Consider the following 23,515-nt stretch of genomic DNA (forward strand, 5'->3'; position numbering starts at 1 on the left):
AGCTGGAAAGATGATTTTAATATATCACTTGTACATTTTGTATTGCTCTTCTGGTGACAATGTAGTTTGTTTTTGTCAATTACCCTTTTAATAATAGGGTAAAGAAAATTAAGTGGATTTTTTAAAGAAAACAATACTGTCAATATACTATTAAAACAAATTAAAATGGTAAAAGTTATTGTACTTTAAGTAAAAATAAAAGAGCAAAAATATCAATCCCAGTTTTGATTACTTAAATTAACAAAAAAAATGCATATAGCAAAGGATAGTTTCAATCTGCCTACCTCTGGGTTATGGGCCCAGCATGCTTCCACTGCAGTACTCTGCTGCACATGTAAGTGCAAGAGATCCTGAAGCACTCACTCATCATGGGAAAGTACCAATGTGTTTCTTCATTGGTTGATGGAAGAAACATCTTACAAAAACTCTCCAGATTATTGACTTTTTAAAGTTTTTCTAGGAAACGTTCTAGATGTATGCTTATTAGACTTTGTCAGTACGTACTTTTTGCAAAGTGTCTCTGTGGCGCAATCGGTTAGTGTGTCCGGCTACTAACCAAAAGGTTAGTGGTTCAATCCCAACCAGGGATGTAATTGACCTTGTTATCAGATTTTGGTGATCTTTAAGTAGACAAGTCAAAATTTCAAACCCCCTCTTATGGTGTAGGGTACCTGGCCTTCTCTGATGTAATCAGAGTTAGATTTGATTCAGTGATTTTATAAAAACAGCTAGGAAGCACAATTTAGCAGTGGGTTGCAGAGAAAAAGAAATATGCTGGCAAAAAAATCCAATTGAGTGATTAAACAGCTCTTCATTTTCTGGCTTTATTTTTATGCTAACAAATTTGTTCTCTGAATAGTGTCCACAAAGCCAAGTCTCTGATTAACACCTTTGTAAGGATGGTTTTTCACCTATAACTAAATTAAACTTGCTTCATTGGAAAGGCAGCAAGATGCATCCTCATTTCAATGTCTACTGAAATAATACAGGTTGACACCAGGAAACATTAACGCCACTGCATCCTTGCTGCTTTCTCATGTGGAAGTCTGTTTAATGTGAAAACAAGGTGATATCTAATTAGCACACAGGTAAGGAATTAAGAAAATCTTTATTTAAGGGTGAAAATGTTTCTCACAAAATCGTTGCCCCAATGCATCATTGAAATTCAAGCTGGAAAGATGATTTTAATATATCACTTGTACATTTTGTATTGCTCTTCTGGTGACAATGTAGTTTGTTTTTGTCAATTACCATTTTAATAATAGGGTAAAGAAAATTAAGTGGATTTTTAAAAGAAAACAATACTTTCAATATACTATTAAAACAAATTAAAATGGTAAAAGTTATTGTACTTTAATGAAAAATAAAAGAGCAAAAATATCAATCCCAGTTTTGGATTACTTTAATTAACAAAAAAAATGCATATAGCAGAGGATAGTTTTAATCTGCCTACCTCTGGGTTATGGGCCCAGCATGCTTCTATTGCAGTACTCTGCTGCACATGTAAGTGCAAGAAATCCTGAAGCACTCACTCATCATGGGAAAGTACCAATGTGTTTCTTCGTTGGTGGATGGAAGAAACATCTTACAAAAACTCTCCAGATTATTGACTTTTTAAAGTTTTTCTAGGAAACGTTTTAGATGAATGCTTATTAGCCTTTGTCAGTATGTACTTTTGCAAAGTGTCTCTGTGGCGCAATTAGTTAGTGTGTACGGCTATAAACCAAAAGGTTGGTGGTTCAATCCCACCCAGGGACGTAATTGACCTTGTTATCAGATTTTGGTGATCTTTAAGTAGACAAGTCAAAATTTCAAACCCCCTCTTATGGTGTAGGGTACCTGGCCTTCTCTGATGTAATCAGAGTTAGATTTGATTCAGTGATTTTATAAAAACAGCTAGGAAGCACAATTTAGCAGTGGGTTGCAGAGAAAAAGAAATATGCTGGCAAAAAAATCCAATTGAGTGATTAAACAGCTCTTCATTTTCTGGCTTTATTTTTATGCTAACAAATTTGTTCTCTGAAAAGTGTCCACAAAGCCAAGTCTCTGATTAACACCTTTGTAGGGATGGTTTTTCACCTATTACTAAATTAAATTTGCTTCATTGGAAAGGCAGCAAGATGCATCCTCATTTCAATTTCTACTGAAATAATACGGGTTGACACCAGGAAACATTAACGCCACTGCATCCTTGCTGCTTTCTCATGTGGAAGTCTGTTTAATGTGAAAACAAGGTGATATCTAATTAGCACACAGGTAAGGAATTAAGAAAATCTTTATTTAAGGGTGAAGATGTTTCTCACAAAATCGTTGCCCCAATGCATCATTGAAATTCAAGCTGGAAAGATGATTTTAATATATCACTTGTACATTTTGTATTGCTCTTCTGGTGACAATGTAGTTTGTTTTTGTCAATTACCATTTTAATAATAGGGTAAAGAAAATTAAGTGGATTTTTAAAAGAAAACAATACTTTCAATATACTATTAAAACAAATTAAAATGGTAAAAGTTATTGTACTTTAATGAAAAATAAAAGAGCAAAAATATCAATCCCAGTTTTGGATTACTTTAATTAACAAAAAAAATGCATATAGCAGAGGATAGTTTTAATCTGCCTACCTCTGGGTTATGGGCCCATCATGCTTCCATTGCAGTACTCTGCTGCACATGTAAGTGCAAGAGATCCTGAAGCACTCAGTCATCATGGGAAAGTACCAATGTGTTTCTTCGTTGGTGGATGGAAGAAACATCTTACAAAAACTCTCCAGATTATTGACTTTTTAAAGTTTTTCTAGGAAACGTTTTAGATGAATGCTTATTAGCCTTTGTCAGTATGTACTTTCGCAAAGTGTCTCTGTGGTGCAATCAGTTAGTGTGTACGGCTATAAACCAAAAGGTTGGTGGTTCAATCCCACCCAGGGACGTAATTGACCTTGTGATCAGATTTTGGTGATCTTTAAGTAGACAAGTCAAAATTTCAAATCCCCTCTTATGGTGTAGGGTACCTGGCCTTCTCTGATGTAATCAGAGTTAGATTTTATAAAAACAGCTAGGAAGCACAATTTAGCAGTGGGTTGCAGAGAAAAAGAAATATGCTGGCAAAAAAATCCAATTGAGTGATTAAACAGCTCTTCATTTTCTGGCTTTATTTTTATGCTAACAAATTTGTTCTCTGAAAAGTGTCCACAAAGCCAAGTCTCTGATTAACACCTTTGTAGGGATGGTTTTTCACCTATTACTAAATTAAACTTGCTTCATTGGAAAGGCAGCAAGATGCATCCTCATTTCAATGTCTACTGAAATAATACAGGTTGACACCAGGAAACATTAACGCCAATGCATCCTTGCTGCTTTCTCATGTGGAAGTCTGTTTAATGTGAAAACATGGTGATATCTAATTAGCACACAGGTAAGGAATTAAGAAAATCTTTATTTAAGGGTGAAGATGTTTCTCACAAAATCGTTGCCCCAATGCATCATTGAAATTCAAGCTGGAAAGATGATTTTAATATATCACTTGTACATTTTGTATTGCTCTTCTGGTGACAATGTAGTTTGTTTTTGTCAATTACCATTTTAATAATAGGGTAAAGAAAATTAAGTGGATTTTTGAAAGAAAACAATACTGTCAATATACTATTAAAACAAATTAAAATGGTAAAAGTTATTGTACTTTAAGTAAACATAAAAAAGCTAACATATCAATCCCAGTTTTGGATTACTTTAATTAACAAAAAAAATGCATATAGCAGAGGATAGTTTCAATCTGCCTACCTCTGGGTAATGGGCCCAGCATGCTTCCATTGCAGTACTCAGATGCACATGTAAGTGCAAGAGATCCTGAAGCACTCACTCATCATGGGAAAGTACCAATGTGTTTCTTCGTTGGTTGATTTAAGAAAATTCTTACAAAAAATTCTCCAGATTATTGACTTTTTAAAGTTTTTCTAGGAAACGTTCTAGATGAATGCTTATTAGCCTTTGTCAGTATGTACTTTTTGCAAAGTGTCTCTGTGGCGCAATCGGTTAGTGTGTCTGGCTACTAACCAAAAGGTTGGTGGTTCAATACCACCCAGGGACATAATTGACCTTGTGATCGGGTTTTGGTGATATTTAAGTAGACAAGTCAAAATTTCAAACCCCCTCTTATGGTGTAGGGCATGGGTCTTCATCCTGTGGCCCTCCAGCTGCTGTGAAACTACACATCCCAGCATGCCCTGCCACAGTTTTGCTATTAAGGTATGCTAAAACTGAGGCAGGGCATGCTGGGATGTGTAGTTCCACAGCAGCTGGAGGGTCGCAGGTTGAAGACCCATGGTGTAGGGTACCTGGCCTTCTCTGATGTAATCAGAGTTAGATTTGATTCAGTGATTTTATAAAAAACAGCTAGGAAGCACAATTTAGCAATGGGTTGCAGAGAAAAAAAATATGCTGGCAGAAAAATCCAATTGAGTGATTAAACAGCTCTTCATTTTCTGCCTTTATTTTTATGCTAACAAATTTGTTCTCTAAAAAGTGTCCACAAAGCCAAGTCTCTGATTAACACCTTTGTAGGGATGGTTTTTCACCTATAACTAAATTAAACTTGCTTCATTGGAAAGGCAGCAAGATGCATACTCATTTCAATGTCTACTGAAATAATACAGGTTGACACCAGGAAACATTAACGCCACTGCATCCTTGCTGCTTTCTCATGTAGAAGTCTGTTTAATGTGAAAACAAGGTGATATCTAATTAGCACACAGGTAAGGAATTAAGAAAATCTTTATTTAAGGGTGAAGATGTTTCTCACAAAATCGTTGCCCCAATGCATCATTGAAATTCAAGCTGGAAAGATGATTTTAATATATCACTTGTACATTTTGTATTGCTCTTCTGGTGTTTTTGTCAATTACCCTTTTAATAATAGGGTAAAGAAAATTAAGTGGATTTTTTAAAGAAAACTATACTGTCAATATACTATTAAAACAAATTAAAATGGTAAAAGTTATTGTACTTTAAGTAAAAATAAAAGAGCAAAAATATCAATCCCAGTTTTGATTACTTAAATTAACAAAAAAAAATGCATATAGCAAAGGATAGTTTCAATCTGCCTACCTCTGGGTTATGGGCCCAGCATGCTTCCATTGCAGTACTCAGATGCACATGTAAGTGCAAGAGATCCTGAAGCACTCACTCATCATGGGAAAGTACCAATGTGTTTCTTCGTTGGTTGATGGAAGAAACATCTTACAAAAACTCTCCAGATTATTGACTTTTTAAAGTTTTTCTAGGAAACGTTCTAGATGTATGCTTATTAGCCTTTGTCAGTATATACTTTTTGCAAAGTGTCTCTGTGGCGCAATCGGTTAGTGTGTCCGGCTACTAACCAAAAGGTTGGTGGTTCAATCCCACCCAGGGATGTAATTGAACTTGTTATCAGATTTTGGTGATCTTTAAGTAGACAAGTCAAAATTTCAAACCCCCTCTTATGGTGTAGGGTACCTGGCCTTCTCTGATGTAATCAGAGTTAGATTTGATTCAGTGATTTTATAAAAACAGCTAGGAAGCACAATTTAGCAGTGGGTTGCAGAGAAAAAGAAATATGCTGGCAAAAAAAATCCAATTGAGTGATTAAACAGCTCTTCATTTTCTGGCTTTATTTTTATGCTAACAAATTTGTTCTCTGAAAAGTGTCCACAAAGCCAAGTCTCTGATTAACACCTTTGTAGGGATGGTTTTTCACCTATTACTAAATTAAACTTGCTTCATTGGAAAGGCAGTAAGATGCATCCTCATTTCAATGTCTACTGAAATAATACAGGTTGACACCAGGAAACATTAACGCCACTGCATCCTTGCTGCTTTCTCATGTAGAAGTCTGTTTAATGTGAAAACAAGGTGATATCTAATTAGCACACAGGTAAGGAATTAAGAAAATCTTTATTTAAGGGTGAAGATGTTTCTCACAAAATCGTTGCCCCAATGCATCATTGAAATTCAAGCTGGAAAGATGATTTTAATATATCACTTGTACATTTTGTATTGCTCTTCTGGTGACAATGTAGTTTGTTTTTGTCAATTACCCTTTTAATAATAGGGTAAAGAAAATTAAGTGGATTTTTTAAAGAAAACTATACTGTCAATATACTATTAAAACAAATTAAAATGGTAAAAGTTATTGTACTTTAAGTAAAAATAAAAGAGCAAAAATATCAATCCCAGTTTTGATTACTTAAATTAACAAAAAAAATGCATATAGCAAAGGATAGTTTCAATCTGCCTACCTCTGGGTTATGGGCCCAGCATGCTTCCATTGCAGTACTCTGCTGCACATGTAAGTGCAAGAGATCCTGAAGCACTCACTCATCATGGGAAAGTACCAATGTGTTTCTTCGTTGGTTGATGGAAGAAACATCTTACAAAAACTCTCCAGATTATTGACTTTTTAAAGTTTTTCTAGGAAACGTTCTAGATGTATGCTTATTAGCCTTTGTCAGTACGCACTTTTTACAAAGTGTCTCTGTGGCGCAATCGGTTAGTGTGTCTGGCTACTAACCAAAAGGTTGGTGGTTCAATCTCACCCAGGGACGTAATTGACCTTGTTATCAGATTTTGGTGATCTTTAAGTAGACAAGTCAAAATTTCAAACCCCTTGTTATGGTGTAGGGTACCTGGCCTTCTCTGATGTAATCAGAGTTAGATTTGATTCAGTGATTTTATAAAAACAGATAGGAAGCACAATTTAGCAGTGGGTTGCAGAGAAAAAGAAATATGCTGGAAAAAAATCCAATTGAGTGATTAAACAGCTCTTCATTTTCTGGCTTTATTTTTATGCTAACAAATTTGTTCTCTGAAAAGTGTCCACAAAGCCAAGTCTCTGATTAACACCTTTGTAGGGATGGTTTTTCACCTATTACTAAATTAAACTTGCTTCATTGGAAAGGCAGCAAGATGCATCCTCATTTCAATTTCTACTGAAATAATACAGGTTGACACCAGGAAACATTAACGCCACTGCATCCTTGCTGCTTTCTCATGTGGAAGTCTGTTTAATGTGAAAACAAGGTGATATCTAATTAGCACACAGGTAAGGAATTAAGAAAATCTTTATTTAAGGGTGAAGATGTTTCTCACAAAATCGTTGCCCCAATGCATCATTGAAATTCAAGCTGGAAAGATGATTTTAATATATCACTTGTACATTTTGTATTGCTCTTCTGGTGACAATGTAGTTTGTTTTTGTCAATTACCCTTTTAATAATAGGGTAAAGAAAATTAAGTTGATTTTTTAAAGAAAACTATACTGTCAATATACTATTCAAACAAATTAAAATGGTAAAAGTTATTGTACTTCAAGTAAAAATAAAAGAGCAAAAATATCAATCCCAGTTTTGATTACTTAAATTAACAAAAAAAATGCATATAGCAAAGGATAGTTTCAATATGCCTACCTCTGGGTTATGGGCCCAGCATGCTTCCATTGCAGTACTCTGCTGCACATGTAAGTGCAAGAGATCCTGAAGCACTCACTCATCATGGGAAAGTACCAATGTGTTTCTTCGTTGGTGGATGGAAGAAACATCTTACAAAAACTCTCCAGATTATTGACTTTTTAAAGATTTTCTAGGAAACGTTTTAGATGAATGCTTATTAGCCTTTGTCAGTATGTACTTTTGCAAAGTGTCTCTGTGGTGCAATCAGTTAGTGTGTACGGCTATAAACCAAAAGGTTGGTGGTTCAATCCCACCCAGGGACGTAATTGACCTTGTTATCAGATTTTGGTGATCTTTAAGTAGACAAGTCAAAATTTCAAATCCCCTCTTATGGTGTAGGGTACCTGGCCTTCTCTGATGTAATCAGAGTTAGATTTGATTCAGTGATTTTATAAAAACAGCTAGGAAGCACAATTTAGCAGTGGGTTGCAGAGAAAAAGAAATATGCTGGCAAAAAAATCCAATTGAGTGATTAAACAGCTCTTCATTTTCTGGCTTTATTTTTATGCTAACAAATTTGTTCTCTGAAAAGTGTCCACAAAGCCAAGTCTCTGATGAACACCTTTGTAAGGATGGTTTTTCACCTATTACTAAATTAAACTTGCTTCATTGGAAAGGCAGCAAGATGCATCCTCATTTCAATGTCTACTGAAATAATACAGGTTGACACCAGGAAACATTAACGCCAATGCATCCTTGCTGCTTTCTCATGTGGAAGTCTGTTTAATGTGAAAACAAGGTGATATCTAATTAGCACACAGGTAAGGAATTAAGAAAATCTTTATTTAAGGGTGAAGATGTTTCTCACAAAATCGTTGCCCCAATGCATCATTGAAATTCAAGCTGGAAAGATGATTTTAATATATCACTTGTACATTTTGTATTGCTCTTCTGGTGACAATGTAGTTTGTTTTTGTCAATTACCATTTTAATAATAGGGTAAAGAAAATTAAGTGGATTTTTGAAAGAAAACAATACTGTCAATATACTATTAAAACAAATTAAAATGGTAAAAGTTATTGTACTTTAAGTAAACATAAAATAGCTAACATATCAATCCCAGTTTTGGATTACTTTAATTAACAAAAAAAATGCATATAGCAGAGGATAGTTTCAATCTGCCTACCTCTGGGTTATGGGCCCAGCATGCTTCCATTGCAGTACTCTGCTGCACATGTAAGTGCAAGAGATCCTGAAGCACTCACTCATCATGGGAAAGTACCAATGTGTTTCTTCGTTGGTTGATGGAAGAAACATCTTACAAAAACTCTCCAGATTATTGACTTTTTAAAGTTTTTCTAGGAAACGTTCTAAATGTATGCTTATTAGCCTTTGTCAGTACATATTTTTTGCAAAGTGTCTCTGTGGCGCAATCGGTTAGTGTGTCCAGCTACTAACGAAAAGGTTGGTGGTTCAATCCCACCCAGGGATGTAATTGAACTTGTTATCAGATTTTGGTGATCTTTAAGTAGACAAGTCAAAATTTCAAACCCCCTCTTATGGTGTAGGGTACCTGGCCTTCTCTAATGTAATCAGAGTTAGATTTGATTCAGTGATTTTATAAAAACAGCTAGGAAGCACAATTTAGCAGTGGGTTGCAGAGAAAAAGAAATATGCTGGCAAAAAAAATCCAATTGAGTGATTAAACAGCTCTTCATTTTCTGGCTTTATTTTTATGCTAACAAATTTGTTCTCTGAAAAGTGTCCACAAAGCCAAGTCTCTGATTAACACCTTTGTAGGGATGGTTTTTCACCTATTACTAAATTAAACTTGCTTCATTGGAAAGGCAGTAAGATGCATCCTCATTTCAATGTCTACTGAAATAATACAGGTTGACACCAGGAAACATTAACGCCACTGCATCCTTGCTGCTTTCTCATGTAGAAGTCTGTTTAATGTGAAAACAAGGTGATATCTAATTAGCACACAGGTAAGGAATTAAGAAAATCTTTATTTAAGGGTGAAGATGTTTCTCACAAAATCGTTGCCCCAATGCATCATTGAAATTCAAGCTGGAAAGATGATTTTAATATATCACTTGTACATTTTGTATTGCTCTTCTGGTGACAATGTAGTTTGTTTTTGTCAATTACCCTTTTAATAATAGGGTAAAGAAAATTAAGTGGATTTTTTAAAGAAAACTATACTGTCAATATACTATTAAAACAAATTAAAATGGTAAAAGTTATTGTACTTTAAGTAAAAATAAAAGAGCAAAAATATCAATCCCAGTTTTGATTACTTAAATTAACAAAAAAAATGCATATAGCAAAGGATAGTTTCAATCTGCCTACCTCTGGGTTATGGGCCCAGCATGCTTCCATTGCAGTACTCTGCTGCACATGTAAGTGCAAGAGATCCTGAAGCACTCACTCATCATAGGAAAGTACCAATGTGTTTCTTCGTTGGTTGATGGAAGAAACATCTTACAAAAACTCTCCAGATTATTGACTTTTTAAAGTTTTTCTAGGAAACGTTCTAGATGTATGCTTATTAGCCTTTGTCAGTACGAACTTTTTACAAAGTGTCTCTGTGGCGCAATCGGTTAGTGTGTCTGGTTACTAACCAAAAGGTTGGTGGTTCAATCCCACCCAGAGACGTAATTGACCTTGTTATCAGATTTTGGTGATCTTTAAGTAGACAAGTCAAAATTTCAAACCCCCTGTTATGCTGTAGGGTACCTGGCCTTCTCTGATGTAGTTAGATTTGACTCAGTGATTTTATAAAAACAGCTAGGAAGCACAATTTAGCAGTGGGTTGCAGAGAAAAAGAAATATGCTGGCAAAAAAAAATCCAATTGAGTGATTAAACAGCTCTTCATTTTCTGGCTTTATTTTTATGCTAACAAATTTGTTCTTTGAAAAGTGTCCACAAAGCCAAGTCTCTGATTAACACCTTTGTAGGGATGGTTTTTCACCTATTACTAAATTAAACTTGCTTCATTGGAAAGGCAGCAAGATGCATCCTCATTTCAATGTCTACTGAAATAATACAGGTTGACACCAGGAAACATTAACGCCACTGTATCCTTGCTGCTTTCTCATGTGGAAGTCTGTTTAATGTGAAAACAAGGTGATATCTAATTAGCACACAGGTAAGGAATTAAGAAAATCTTTATTTAAGGGTGAAGATGTTTCTCACAAAATCGTTGCCCCAATGCATCATTGAAATTCAAGCTGGAAAGATGATTTTAATATATCACTTGTACATTTTGTATTGCTCTTCTGGTGACAATGTAGTTTGTTTTTGTCAATTACCATTTTAATAATAGGGTAAAGAAAATTAAGTGGATTTTTGAAAGAAAACAATACTGTCAATATACTATTAAAACAAATAAAAATGGTAAAAGTTATTGTACTTTAAGTAAAAATAAAAGAGCCAAAATATCAATCCCAGTTTTGGATTACTTTAATTAACAAAAAAAAATGCATATAGCAGAGGATAGTTTCAATCTGCCTACCTCTGGGTAATGTGCCCAGCATGATTCCATTGCTGTACTCTGCTGCACATGTAAGTGCAATAGATCCTGAAGCACTCACTCATCATGGGAAAGTACCAATGTGTTTCTTCGTTGGTTGATGGAAGAAACATCTTACAAAAACTCTCCAGATTATTGACTTTTTAAAGTTTTTCTAGGAATCGTTTTAGATGAATGCTTATTAGCCTTTGTCAGTATGTACTTTTGCAAAGTGTCTCTGTGGCGCAATCAGTTAGCGTGTATGGCTATTAACCAAAAGGTTGGTGGTTCAATCCCACCCAGGGACGTAATTGACCTTGTTATCAGATTTTGGTGATCTTTAAGTAGACAAGTCAAAATTTCAAACCCCCTCTTATGGTGTAGGGTACCTGGCCTTCTCTGATGTAATCAGAGTTAGATTTGATTAAGTGATTTTATAAAAACAGCTAGGGAGCACAATTTAGCAGTGGGTTGCAGAGAAAAAGAAATATGCTGGCAAAAAAATCCAATTGAGTGATTAAACAGCTCTTCATTTTCTGGCTTTATTTTTATGCTAACAAATTTGTTCTCTGAAAAGTGTCCACAAAGCAAAGTCTCTGATTAACACCTTTGTAGGGATGGTTTTTCACCTATTACTAAATTAAACTTGCTTCATTGGAAAGGCAGCAAGATGCATGCTCATTTCAATGTCTACTGAAATAATACAGGTTGACACCAGGAAACATTAACGCCACTGCATCCTTGCTGCTTTCTCATGTAGAAGTCTGTTTAATGTGAAAACAAGGTGATATCTAATTAGCACACAGGTAAGGAATTAAGAAAATCTTTATTTAAGGGTGAAGATGTTTCTCACAAAATCGTTGCCCCAATGCATCATTGAAATTCAAGCTGGAAAGATGATTTTAATATATCACTTGTACATTTTGTATTGCTCTTCTGGTGACAATGTAGTTTGTTTTTGTCAATTACCCTTTTAATAATAGGGTAAAGAAAATTAAGTGGATTTTTTAAAGAAAACTATACTGTCAATATACTATTAAAACAAATTAAAATGGTAAAAGTTATTGTACTTTAAGTAAAAATAAAAGAGCAAAAATATCAATCCCAGTTTTGATTACTTAAATTAACAAAAAAAATGCATATAGCAAAGGATAGTTTCAATCTGCCTACCTCTGGGTTATGGGCCCAGCATGCTTCCATTGCAGTACTCTGCTGCACATGTAAGTGCAAGAGATCCTGAAGCACTCAGTCATCATGGGAAAGTACCAATGTGTTTCTTCGTTGGTTGATGGAAGAAACATCTTACAAAAACTCTCCAGATTATTGACTTTTTAAAGTTTTTCTAGGAAACGTTCTAGATGTATGCTTATTAGCCTTTGTCAGTACGTACTTTTTGCAAAGTGTCTCTGTGGCGCAATCGGTTAGTGTGTCCGGCTACTAACCAAAAGGTTGGTGGTTCAATCCCACCCAGGGACGTAATTGACCTTGTTATCAGATTTTGGTGATCTTTAAGTAGACAAGTCAAAATTTCAAACCCCCTGTTATGGTGTAGGGTACCTGGCCTTCTCTGATGTAGTTAGATTTGATTCATTGATTTTATAAAAACAGCTAGGAAGCACAATTTAGCAGTGGGTTGCAGAGAAAAAGAAATATGCTGGCAAAAAAAAATCCAATTGAGTGATTAAACAGCTCTTCATTTCTGGCTTTATTTTTATGCTAACAAATTTGTTCTCTGAAAAGTGTCCACAAAGCCAAGTCTCTGATTAACACCTTTGTAGGGATGGTTTTTCACCTATTACTAAATTAAACTTGCTTCATTGGAAAGGCAGCAAGATGCATCCTCATTTCAATGTCTACTGAAATAATACAGGTTGACACCAGGAAACATTAACGCCACTGCATCCTTGCTGCTTTCTCATGTAGAAGTCTGTTTAATGTGAAAACAAGGTGATATCTAATTAGCACACAGGTAAGGAATTAAGAAAATCTTTATTTAAGGGTGAAGATGTTTCTCACAAAATCGTTGCCCCAATGCATCATTGAAATTCAAGCTGGAAAGATGATTTTAATATATCACTTGTACATTTTGTATTGCTCTTCTGGTGACAATGTAGTTTGTTTTTGTCAATTACCCTTTTAATAATAGGGTAAAAAAAATTAAGTGGATTTTTTAAAGAAAACTATACTGTCAATATACTATTAAAACAAATTAAAATGGTAAAAGTTATTGTACTTTAAGAAAAAATAAAAGAGCAAAAATATCAATCCCAGTTTTGATTACTTAAATTAACCAAAAAAATGTATATAGCAAAGGATAGTTTCAATCTGCCTACCTCTGGGTTATGGGCCCAGCATGCTTCCATTGCAGTACTCTGCTGCACATGTAAGTGCAAGAGATCCTGAAGCACTCAGTCATCATGGGAAAGTACCAATGTGTTTCTTCGTTGGTTGATGGAAGAAACATCTTACAAAAACTCTCCAGATTATTGACTTTTTAAAGTTTTTCTAGGAAACGTTCTAGATGTATGCTTATTAGCCTTTGTCAGTAAGTACCTTTTGCAAAGTGTCTCTGTGGCGCAATCGGTTAGTGTGTCCGGCTACTAACCAAAAGGTTGGTGGTTCAATCCAACCCAGGGACATAATTGACCTTGTTATCAGATTTTGGTGATCTTTAAGTAGACAAGTCAAAATTTCAAACCCCCTGTTATGGTGTAGGATACCTGGCCTTCTCTGATGTAATCAGAGTTAGATTTGATTCATTGATTTTATAAAAACAGCTAGGAAGCACAATTTAGCAGTGGGTTGCAGAGAAAAAGAAATATGCTGGCAAAAAAAAATCCAATTGAGTGATTAAACAGCTCTTCATTTTCTGGCTTTATTTTTATGCTAACAAATTTGTTCTCTGAAAAGTGTCCACAAAGCCAAGTCTCTGATTAACACCTTTGTAGGGATGGTTTTTCACCTATAACTAAATTAAACTTGCTTCATTGGAAAGGCAGCAAGATGCATCCTCATTTCAATGTCTACTGAAATAATACAGGTTGACACCAGGAAACATTAACGCCACTGCATCCTTGCTGCTTTCTCATGTAGAAGTCTGTTTAATGTGAAAACAAGGTGATATCTAATTAGCACACAGGTAAGGAATTAAGAAAATCTTTATTTAAGGGTGAAGATGTTTCTCACAAAATCGTTGCCCCAATGCATCATTGAAATTCAAGCTGGAAAGATGATTTTAATATATCACTTGTACATTTTGTATTGCTCTTCTGGTGACAATGTAGTTTGTTTTTGTCAATTACCCTTTTAATAATAGGGTAAAGAAAATTAAGTGGATTTTTTAAAGAAAACTATACTGTCAATATACTATTCAAACAAATTAAAATGGTAAAAGTTATTGTACTTCAAGTAAAAATAAAAGAGCAAAAATATCAATCCCAGTTTTGATTACTTAAATTAACAAAAAAAATGCATATAGCAAAGGATAGTTTCAATCTGCCTACCTCTGGGTTATGGGCCCAGCATGCTTCCATTGCAGTACTCTGCTGCACATGTAAGTGCAAGAGATCCTGAAGCACTCACTCATCATGGGAAAGTACCAATGTGTTTCTTCACTGGTTGATGGAAGAAACATCTTACAAAAACTCTCCAGATTATTGACTTTTTAAAGTTTTTCTAGGAAACGTTCTAGATGTATGCTTATTAGACTTTGTCAGTATGTACTTTTTGCAAAGTGTCTCTGTGGCGCAATCGGTTAGTGTGTCCGGCTACTAACCAAAAGGTTGGTGGTTCAATCCCAACCAGGGACGTAATTGACCTTGTTATCAGATTTTGGTGATCTTTAAGTAGACAAGTCAAAATTTCAACCCCCCTGTTATGCTGTAGGGTACCTGGCCTTCTCTGATGTAGTTAGATTTGACTCAGTGATTTTATAAAAACAGCTAGGAAGCACAATTTAGCAGTGGGTTGCAGAGAAAAAGAAATATGCTGGCAAAAAAAATCCAATTGAGTGATTAAACAGCTCTTCATTTTCTGGCTTTATTTTTATGCTAACAAATTTGTTCTTTGAAAAGTGTCCACAAAGCCAAGTCTCTGATTAACACCTTTGTAGGGATGGTTTTTCACCTATTACTAAATTAAACTTGCTTCATTGGAAAGGCAGCAAGATGCATCCTCAATTCAATGTCTACTGAAATAATACAGGTTGACACCAGGAAACATTAACGCCACTGTATCCTTGCTGCTTTCTCATGTGGAAGTCTGTTTAATGTGAAAACAAGGTGATATCTAATTAGCACACAGGTAAGGAATTAAGAAAATCTTTATTTAAGGGTGAAGATGTTGCTCACAAAATCGTTGCCCCAATGCATCATTGAAATTCAAGCTGGAAAGATGATTTTAATATATCACTTGTACATTTTGTATTGCTCTTCTGGTGACAATGTAGTTTGTTTTTGTCAATTACCATTTTAATAATAGGGTAAAGAAAATTAAGTGGATTTTTGAAAGAAAACAATACTGTCAATATACTATTAAAACAAATTAAAATGGTAAAAGTTATTGTACTTTAAGTAAAAATAAAAGAGCAAAAATATCAATCCCAGTTTTGATTACTTAAATGAACAAAAAAAATGCATATAGCAAAGGATAGTTTCAATCTGCCTACCGCTGGGTTATGGGCCCAGCATGCTTCCATTGCTGTACTCTGCTGCACATGTAAGTGCAAGAGATCCTGAAGCACTCGCTCATCATGGGAAAGTACCAATGTGTTTCTTCGTTGGTTGATGGAAGAAACATTTTGCAAAAACTCTCCAGATTATTGACTTTTTAAAGTTTTTCTAGGAAACGTTTTAGATGAATGCTTATTAGCCTTTGTCCGTAGGTACTTTTGCAAAGTGTCTTTGTGGCGCAATCAGTTAGTGTGCACGGCTATTAACCAAAAGGTTGGTGGTTCAATCCCACCCAGGGACGTAATTGACCTTGTTATCAGATTTTGGTGATCTTTAAGTAGACAAGTCAAAATTTCAAATCCCCCTGTTCTGGTGTAGGGTACCTGGCCTTCTCTGATGTAATCAGAGTTAGATTTGATTCAGTGATTTTATAAAAACAGCTAGGAAGCACAATTTAGCAGTGGGTTGCAGAGAAAAAGAAATATGCTGGCAAAAAAAATCCAATTGAGTGATTAAATAGCTCTTAATTTTCTGGCTTTATTTTTATGCTAACAAATTTGTTCTCTGAAAAGTGTCCACAAAGCCAAGTCTCTGATTAACACCTTTGTAAGGATGGTTTTTAACCTATTACTAAATTAAACTTGCTTCATTGGAAAGGCAGCAAGATGCATCCTCATTTCAATGTCTACTGAAATAATACAGGTTGACACCAGGAAACATTAACGCCACTGCATCCTTGCTGCTTTCTCATGTGGAAGTCTGTTTAATGTGAAAACAAGATGATATCTAATTAGCACACAGGTAAGGAATTAAGAAAATCTTTATTTAAGGGTGAAAATGTTTCTCACAAAATCGTTGCCCCAATGCATCATTGAAATTCAAGCTGGAAAGAAGATTTTAATATATCACTTGTACATTTTGTATTGCTCTTCTGGTGACAATGTAGTTTGTTTTTGTCAATTACCCTTTTAATAATAGGGTAAAGAAAATTAAGTGGCTTTTTTAAAGAAAACTATACTGTCAATATACTATTAAAACAAATTAAAATGGTAAAAGTTATTGTACTTTAAGTAAAAATAAAAGAGCAAAAATATCAATCCCAGTTTTGATTACTTAAATTAACAAAAAAAATGCATATAGCAAAGGATAGTTTCAATCTGCCTACCTCTGGGTTATGGGCCCAGCATGCTTCCATTGCAGTACTCTGCTGCACATGTAAGTGCAAGAGATCCTGAAGCACTCAGTCATCATGGGAAAGTACCAATGTGTTTCTTCGTTGGTTGATGGAAGAAACATCTTACAAAAACTCTCCAGATTATTGACTTTTTAAAGTTTTTCTAGGAAACGTTCTAGATGTATGCTTATTAGCCTTTGTCAGTATGCACTTTTTGCAAAGAGTCTCTGTGGCGCAATCAGCTAGTGTGTCCGGCTACTAACCAAAAGGTTGGTGGTTTAATCCCAACCAGGGACGTAATTGACCTTGTTATCAGATTTTGGTGATCTTTAAGTAGACAAGTCAAAATTTCAAACCCCTTGTTATGGTGTAGGGTACCTGGCCTTCTCTGATGTAATCAGAGTTAGATTTGATTCATTGATTTTATAAAAACAACTAGGAAGCACAATTTAGCAGTGGGTTGCAGAGAAAAAGAAATATGCTGGCAAAAAAAAATCCAATTGAGTGATTAAACAGCTCTTCATTTTCTGGCTTTATTTTTATGCTAACAAATTTGTTCTCTGAAAAGTGTCCACAAAGCCAAGTCTCTGATTAACACCTTTGTATGGATGGTTTTTCACCTATTACTAAATTAAACTTGCTTCATTGGAAAGGCAGCAAGATGCATCCTCATTTCAATGTCTACTGAAATAATACAGGTTGACACCAGGAAACATTAACGCCACTGCATCCTTGCTGCTTTCTCATGTAGAAGTCTGTTTAATGTGAAAACAAGGTGATATCTAATTAGCACACAGGTAAGGAATTAAGAAAATCTTTATTTAAGGGTGAAGATGTTTCTCACAAAACCGTTGCCCCAATGCATCATTGAAATTCAAGCTGGAAAGATGATTTTAATATATCACTTGTACATTTTGTATTGCTCTTCTGGTGACAATGTAGTTTGTTTTTGTCAATTACCCTTTTAATAATAGGGTAAAGAAAATTAAGTGGATTTTTTAAAGAAAACTATACTGTCAATATACTATTAAAACAAATTAAAATGGTAAAAGTTATTGTACTTTAAGTAAAAATAAAAGAGCAAAAATATCAATCCCAGTTTTGATTACTTAAATTAACAAAAAAAAATGCATATAGCAAAGGATAGTTTCAATCTGCCTACCTCTGGGTTATGGGCCCAGCATGCTTCCATTGCAGTACTCTGCTGCACATGTAAGTGCAAGAGATCCTGAAGCACTCAGTCATCATGGGAAAGTACCAATGTGTTTCTTCGTTGGTTGATGGAAGAAACATTTTACAAAAACTCTCCAGATTATTGACTTTTTAAAGTTTTTCTAGGAAACGTTCTAGATGTATGCTTATTAGCCTTTGTCAGTATGTACTTTTTACAAAGTGTCTCTGTGGCGCAATCGGTTAGTGTGTCTGGCTACTAACCAAAAGGTTGGTGGTTCAATCCCACCCAGGGATGTAATTGACCTTGTTATCAGATTTTGGTGATCTTTAAGTAGACAAGTCAAAATTTCAAACCCCCTGTTATGGTGTAGGGTACCTGGCCTTCTCTGATGTAATCAGAGTTAGATTTGATTCAGTGATTTTATAAAAACAGCTAGGAAGCACAATTTAGCAGTGGGTTGCAGAGAAAAAGAAATATGCTGGCAAAAAAAATCCAATTGAGTGATTAAACAGCTCTTCAATTTCTGGCTTTATTTTTATGCTAACAAATTTGTTCTCTGAAAAGTGTCCACAAAGCCAAGTCTCTGATTAACACCTTTGTAGGGATGGTTTTTCACCTATTACTAAATTAAACTTGCTTCATTGGAAAGGCAGCAAGATGCATCCTCATTTCAATTTCTACTGAAATAATACAGGTTGACACCAGGAAACATTAACGCCACTGCATCCTTGCTGCTTTCTCATGTGGAAGTTTGTTTAATGTGAAAACAAGGTGATATCTAATTAGCACACAGGTAAGGAATTAAGAAAACCTTTATTTAAGGGTGAAGATGATTCTCACAAAATCGTTGCCCCAATGCATCATTGAAATTCAAGCTGGAAAGATGATTTTAATATATCACTTGTACATTTTGTATTGCTCTTCTGGTGACAATGTAGTTTGTTTTTGTCAATTACCCTTTTAATAATAGGGTAAAGAAAATTAAGTGGATTTTTTAAAGAAAACTATACTGTCAATATACTATTCAAACAAATTAAAATGGTAAAAGTTATTGTACTTCAAGTAAAAATAAAAGAGCAAAAATATCAATCCCAGTTTTGATTACTTAAATTAACAAAAAAAATGCATATAGCAAAGGATAGTTTCAATCTGCCTACCTCTGGGTTATGGGCCCAGCATGCTTCCATTGCAGTACTCTGCTGCACATGTAAGTGCAAGAGATCCTGAAGCACTCACTCATCATGGGAAAGTACCAATGTGTTTCTTCATTGGTTGATGGAAGAAACATCTTACAAAAACTCTCCAGATTATTGACTTTTTAAAGTTTTTCTAGGAAACGTTCTAGATGTATGCTTATTAGACTTTGTCAGTATGTACTTTTTGCAAAGTGTCTCTGTGGCGCAATCGGTTAGTGTGTCCGACTACTAACCAAAAGGTTGGCGGTTCAATCCCAACCAGGGACGTAATTGACCTTGTTATCAGATTTTGGTGATCTTTAAGTAGACAAGTCAAAATTTCAAACCCCCTGTTATGCTGTAGGGTACCTGGCCTTCTCTGATGTAGTTAGATTTGACTCAGTGATTTTATAAAAACAGCTAGGAAGCACAATTTAGCAGTGGGTTGCAGAGAAAAAGAAATATGCTGGCAAAAAAAATCCAATTGAGTGATTAAACAGCTCTTCATTTTCTGGCTTTATTTTTATGCTAACAAATTTGTTCTCTGAAAAGTGTCCACAAAGCCAAGTCTCTGATTAACACCTTTGTAGGGATGGTTTTTCACCTATTACTAAATTAAACTTGCTTCATTGGAAAGGCAGCAAGATGCATCCTCATTTCAATGTCTACTGAAATAATACAGGTTGACACCAGGAAACATTAACGCCACTGCATCCTTGCTGCTTTCTCATGTAGAAGTCTGTTTAATGTGAAAACAATGTGATATCTAATTAGCACACAGGTAAGGAATTAAGAAAATCTTTATTTAAGGGTGAAGATGTTTCTCACAAAATCGTTGCCCCAATGCATCATTGAAATTCAAGCTGGAAAGATGATTTTAATATATCACTTGTACATTTTGTATTGCTCTTCTGGTGACAATGTAGTTTGTTTTTGTCAATTACCATTTTAATAATAGGGTAAAGAAAATTAAGTGGATTTTTGAAAGAAAACAATACTGTCAATATACTATTAAAACAAATTAAAATGGTAAAAGTTATTGTACTTTAAGTAAAAATAAAAGAGCAAAAATATCAATCCCAGTTTTGATTACTTAAATGAACAAAAAAAATGCATATAGCAAAGGATAGTTTCAATCTGCCTACCGCTGGGTTATGGGCCCAGCATGCTTCCATTGCTGTACTCTGCTGCACATGTAAGTGCAAGAGATCCTGAAGCACTCGCTCATCATGGGAAAGTACCAATGTGTTTCTTCGTTGGTTGATGGAAGAAACATTTTGCAAAAACTCTCCAGATTATTGACTTTTTAAAGTTTTTCTAGGAAACGTTTTAGATGAATGCTTATTAGCCTTTGTCCGTAGGTACTTTTGCAAAGTGTCTTTGTGGCGCAATCAGTTAGTGTGCACGGCTATTAACCAAAAGGTTGGTGGTTCAATCCCACCCAGGGACGTAATTGACCTTGTTATCAGATTTTGGTGATCTTTAAGTAGACAAGTCAAAATTTCAAATCCCCCTGTTCTGGTGTAGGGTACCTGGCCTTCTCTGATGTAATCAGAGTTAGATTTGATTCAGTGATTTTATAAAAACAGCTAGGAAGCACAATTTAGCAGTGGGTTGCAGAGAAAAAGAAATATGCTGGCAAAAAAAATCCAATTGAGTGATTAAATAGCTCTTAATTTTCTGGCTTTATTTTTATGCTAACAAATTTGTTCTCTGAAAAGTGTCCACAAAGCCAAGTCTCTGATTAACACCTTTGTAAGGATGGTTTTTAACCTATTACTAAATTAAACTTGCTTCATTGGAAAGGCAGCAAGATGCATCCTCATTTCAATGTCTACTGAAATAATACAGGTTGACACCAGGAAACATTAACGCCACTGCATCCTTGCTGCTTTCTCATGTGGAAGTCTGTTTAATGTGAAAACAAGGTGATATCTAATTAGCACACAGGTAAGGAATTAAGAAAATCTTTATTTAAGGGTGAAAATGTTTCTCACAAAATCGTTGCCCCAATGCATCATTGAAATTCAAGCTGGAAAGAAGATTTTAATATATCACTTGTACATTTTGTATTGCTCTTCTGGTGACAATGTAGTTTGTTTTTGTCAATTACCCTTTTAATAATAGGGTAAAGAAAATTAAGTGGCTTTTTTAAAGAAAACTATACTGTCAATATACTATTAAAACAAATTAAAATGGTAAAAGTTATTGTACTTTAAGTAAAAATAAAAGAGCAAAAATATCAATCCCAGTTTTGATTACTTAAATTAACAAAAAAAAATGCATATAGCAAAGGATAGTTTCAATCTGCCTACCTCTGGGTTATGGGCCCAGCATGCTTCCATTGCAGTACTCTGCTGCACATGTAAGTGCAAGAGATCCTGAAGCACTCAGTCATCATGGGAAAGTACCAATGTGTTTCTTCGTTGGTTGATGGAAGAAACATCTTACAAAAACTCTCCAGATTATTGACTTTTTAAAGTTTTTCTAGGAAACGTTCTAGATGTATGCTTATTAGCCTTTGTCAGTATGCACTTTTTGCAAAGAGTCTCTGTGGCGCAATCAGCTAGTGTGTCCGGCTACTAACCAAAAGGTTGGTGGTTTAATCCCAACCAGGGACGTAATTGACCTTGTTATCAGATTTTGGTGATCTTTAAGTAGACAAGTCAAAATTTCAAACCCCTTGTTATGGTGTAGGGTACCTGGCCTTCTCTGATGTAATCAGAGTTAGATTTGATTCATTGATTTTATAAAAACAACTAGGAAGCACAATTTAGCAGTGGGTTGCAGAGAAAAAGAAATATGCTGGCAAAAAAAAATCCAATTGAGTGATTAAACAGCTCTTCATTTTCTGGCTTTATTTTTATGCTAACAAATTTGTTCTCTGAAAAGTGTCCACAAAGCCAAGTCTCTGATTAACACCTTTGTAGGGATGGTTTTTCACCTATTACTAAATTAAACTTGCTTCATTGGAAAGGCAGCAAGATGCATCCTCATTTCAATGTCTACTGAAATAATACAGGTTGACACCAGGAAACATTAACGCCACTGCATCCTTGCTGCTTTCTCATGTAGAAGTCTGTTTAATGTGAAAACAAGGTGATATCTAATTAGCACACAGGTAAGGAATTAAGAAAATCTTTATTTAAGGGTGAAGATGTTTCTCACAAAACCGTTGCCCCAATGCATCATTGAAATTCAAGCTGGAAAGATGATTTTAATATATCACTTGTACATTTTGTATTGCTCTTCTGGTGACAATGTAGTTTGTTTTTGTCAATTACCCTTTTAATAATAGGGTAAAGAAAATTAAGTGGATTTTTTAAAGAAAACTATACTGTCAATATACTATTAAAACAAATTAAAATGGTAAAAGTTATTGTACTTTAAGTAAAAATAAAAGATCAAAAATATCAATCCCAGTTTTGATTACTTAAATTAACAAAAAAAAATGCATATAGCAAAGGATAGTTTCAATCTGCCTACCTCTGGGTTATGGGCCCAGCATGCTTCCATTGCAGTACTCTGCTGCACATGTAAGTGCAAGAGATCCTGAAGCACTCAGTCATCATGGGAAAGTACCAATGTGTTTCTTCGTTGGTTGATGGAAGAAACATTTTACAAAAACTCTCCAGATTATTGACTTTTTAAAGTTTTTCTAGGAAACGTTCTAGATGTATGCTTATTAGCCTTTGTCAGTATGTACTTTTTACAAAGTGTCTCTGTGGCGCAATCGGTTAGTGTGTCTGGCTACTAACCAAAAGGTTGGTGGTTCAATCCCACCCAGGGATGTAATTGACCTTGTTATCAGATTTTGGTGATCTTTAAGTAGACAAGTCAAAATTTCAAACCCCCTGTTATGGTGTAGGGTACCTGGCCTTCTCTGATGTAATCAGAGTTAGATTTGATTCAGTGATTTTATAAAAACAGCTAGGAAGCACAATTTAGCAGTGGGTTGCAGAGAAAAAGAAATATGCTGGCAAAAAAAATCCAATTGAGTGATTAAACAGCTCTTCAATTTCTGGCTTTATTTTTATGCTAACAAATTTGTTCTCTGAAAAGTGTCCACAAAGCCAAGTCTCTGATTAACACCTTTGTAGGGATGGTTTTTCACCTATTACTAAATTAAACTTGCTTCATTGGAAAGGCAGCAAGATGCATCCTCATTTCAATTTCTACTGAAATAATACAGGTTGACACCAGGAAACATTAACGCCACTGCATCCTTGCTGCTTTCTCATGTGGAAGTTTGTTTAATGTGAAAACAAGGTGATATCTAATTAGCACACAGGTAAGGAATTAAGAAAACCTTTATTTAAGGGTGAAGATGATTCTCACAAAATCGTTGCCCCAATGCATCATTGAAATTCAAGCTGGAAAGATGATT

The 23,515-nt window shown here is 34.9% G+C and overlaps 5 non-coding genes across 5 annotated transcripts; all 5 read left to right on the forward strand.

The window, feature by feature from the left end:
- The first annotated feature begins 4,009 nt into the window (after positions 1-4,009).
- Positions 4,010-4,083, forward strand: TRNAS-ACU (transfer RNA serine (anticodon ACU)). Its single transcript has one exon. It is a non-coding gene; the product is annotated as a tRNA-Ser (tRNA).
- A 5,921-nt stretch (positions 4,084-10,004) lies between these two features.
- On the forward strand, positions 10,005-10,078 carry TRNAS-ACU (transfer RNA serine (anticodon ACU)). The gene has a single exon. It is a non-coding gene; the product is annotated as a tRNA-Ser (tRNA).
- Positions 10,079-12,337: 2,259 nt separating this feature from the next.
- On the forward strand, positions 12,338-12,411 carry TRNAS-ACU (transfer RNA serine (anticodon ACU)). Its single transcript has one exon. It is a non-coding gene; the product is annotated as a tRNA-Ser (tRNA).
- Positions 12,412-18,173: 5,762 nt separating this feature from the next.
- TRNAS-ACU (transfer RNA serine (anticodon ACU)) lies at positions 18,174-18,247 on the forward strand. Its single transcript has one exon. It is a non-coding gene; the product is annotated as a tRNA-Ser (tRNA).
- A 4,599-nt stretch (positions 18,248-22,846) lies between these two features.
- On the forward strand, positions 22,847-22,920 carry TRNAS-ACU (transfer RNA serine (anticodon ACU)). Its single transcript has one exon. It is a non-coding gene; the product is annotated as a tRNA-Ser (tRNA).
- The last annotated feature ends 595 nt before the right edge of the window (positions 22,921-23,515 follow it).

The sequence above is a fragment of the Pseudophryne corroboree genome, chromosome 8 (genome assembly GCF_028390025.1).
Source record: "Pseudophryne corroboree isolate aPseCor3 chromosome 8, aPseCor3.hap2, whole genome shotgun sequence".
In the NCBI taxonomy this organism is placed as follows: Eukaryota; Metazoa; Chordata; class Amphibia; order Anura; family Myobatrachidae; genus Pseudophryne; species Pseudophryne corroboree.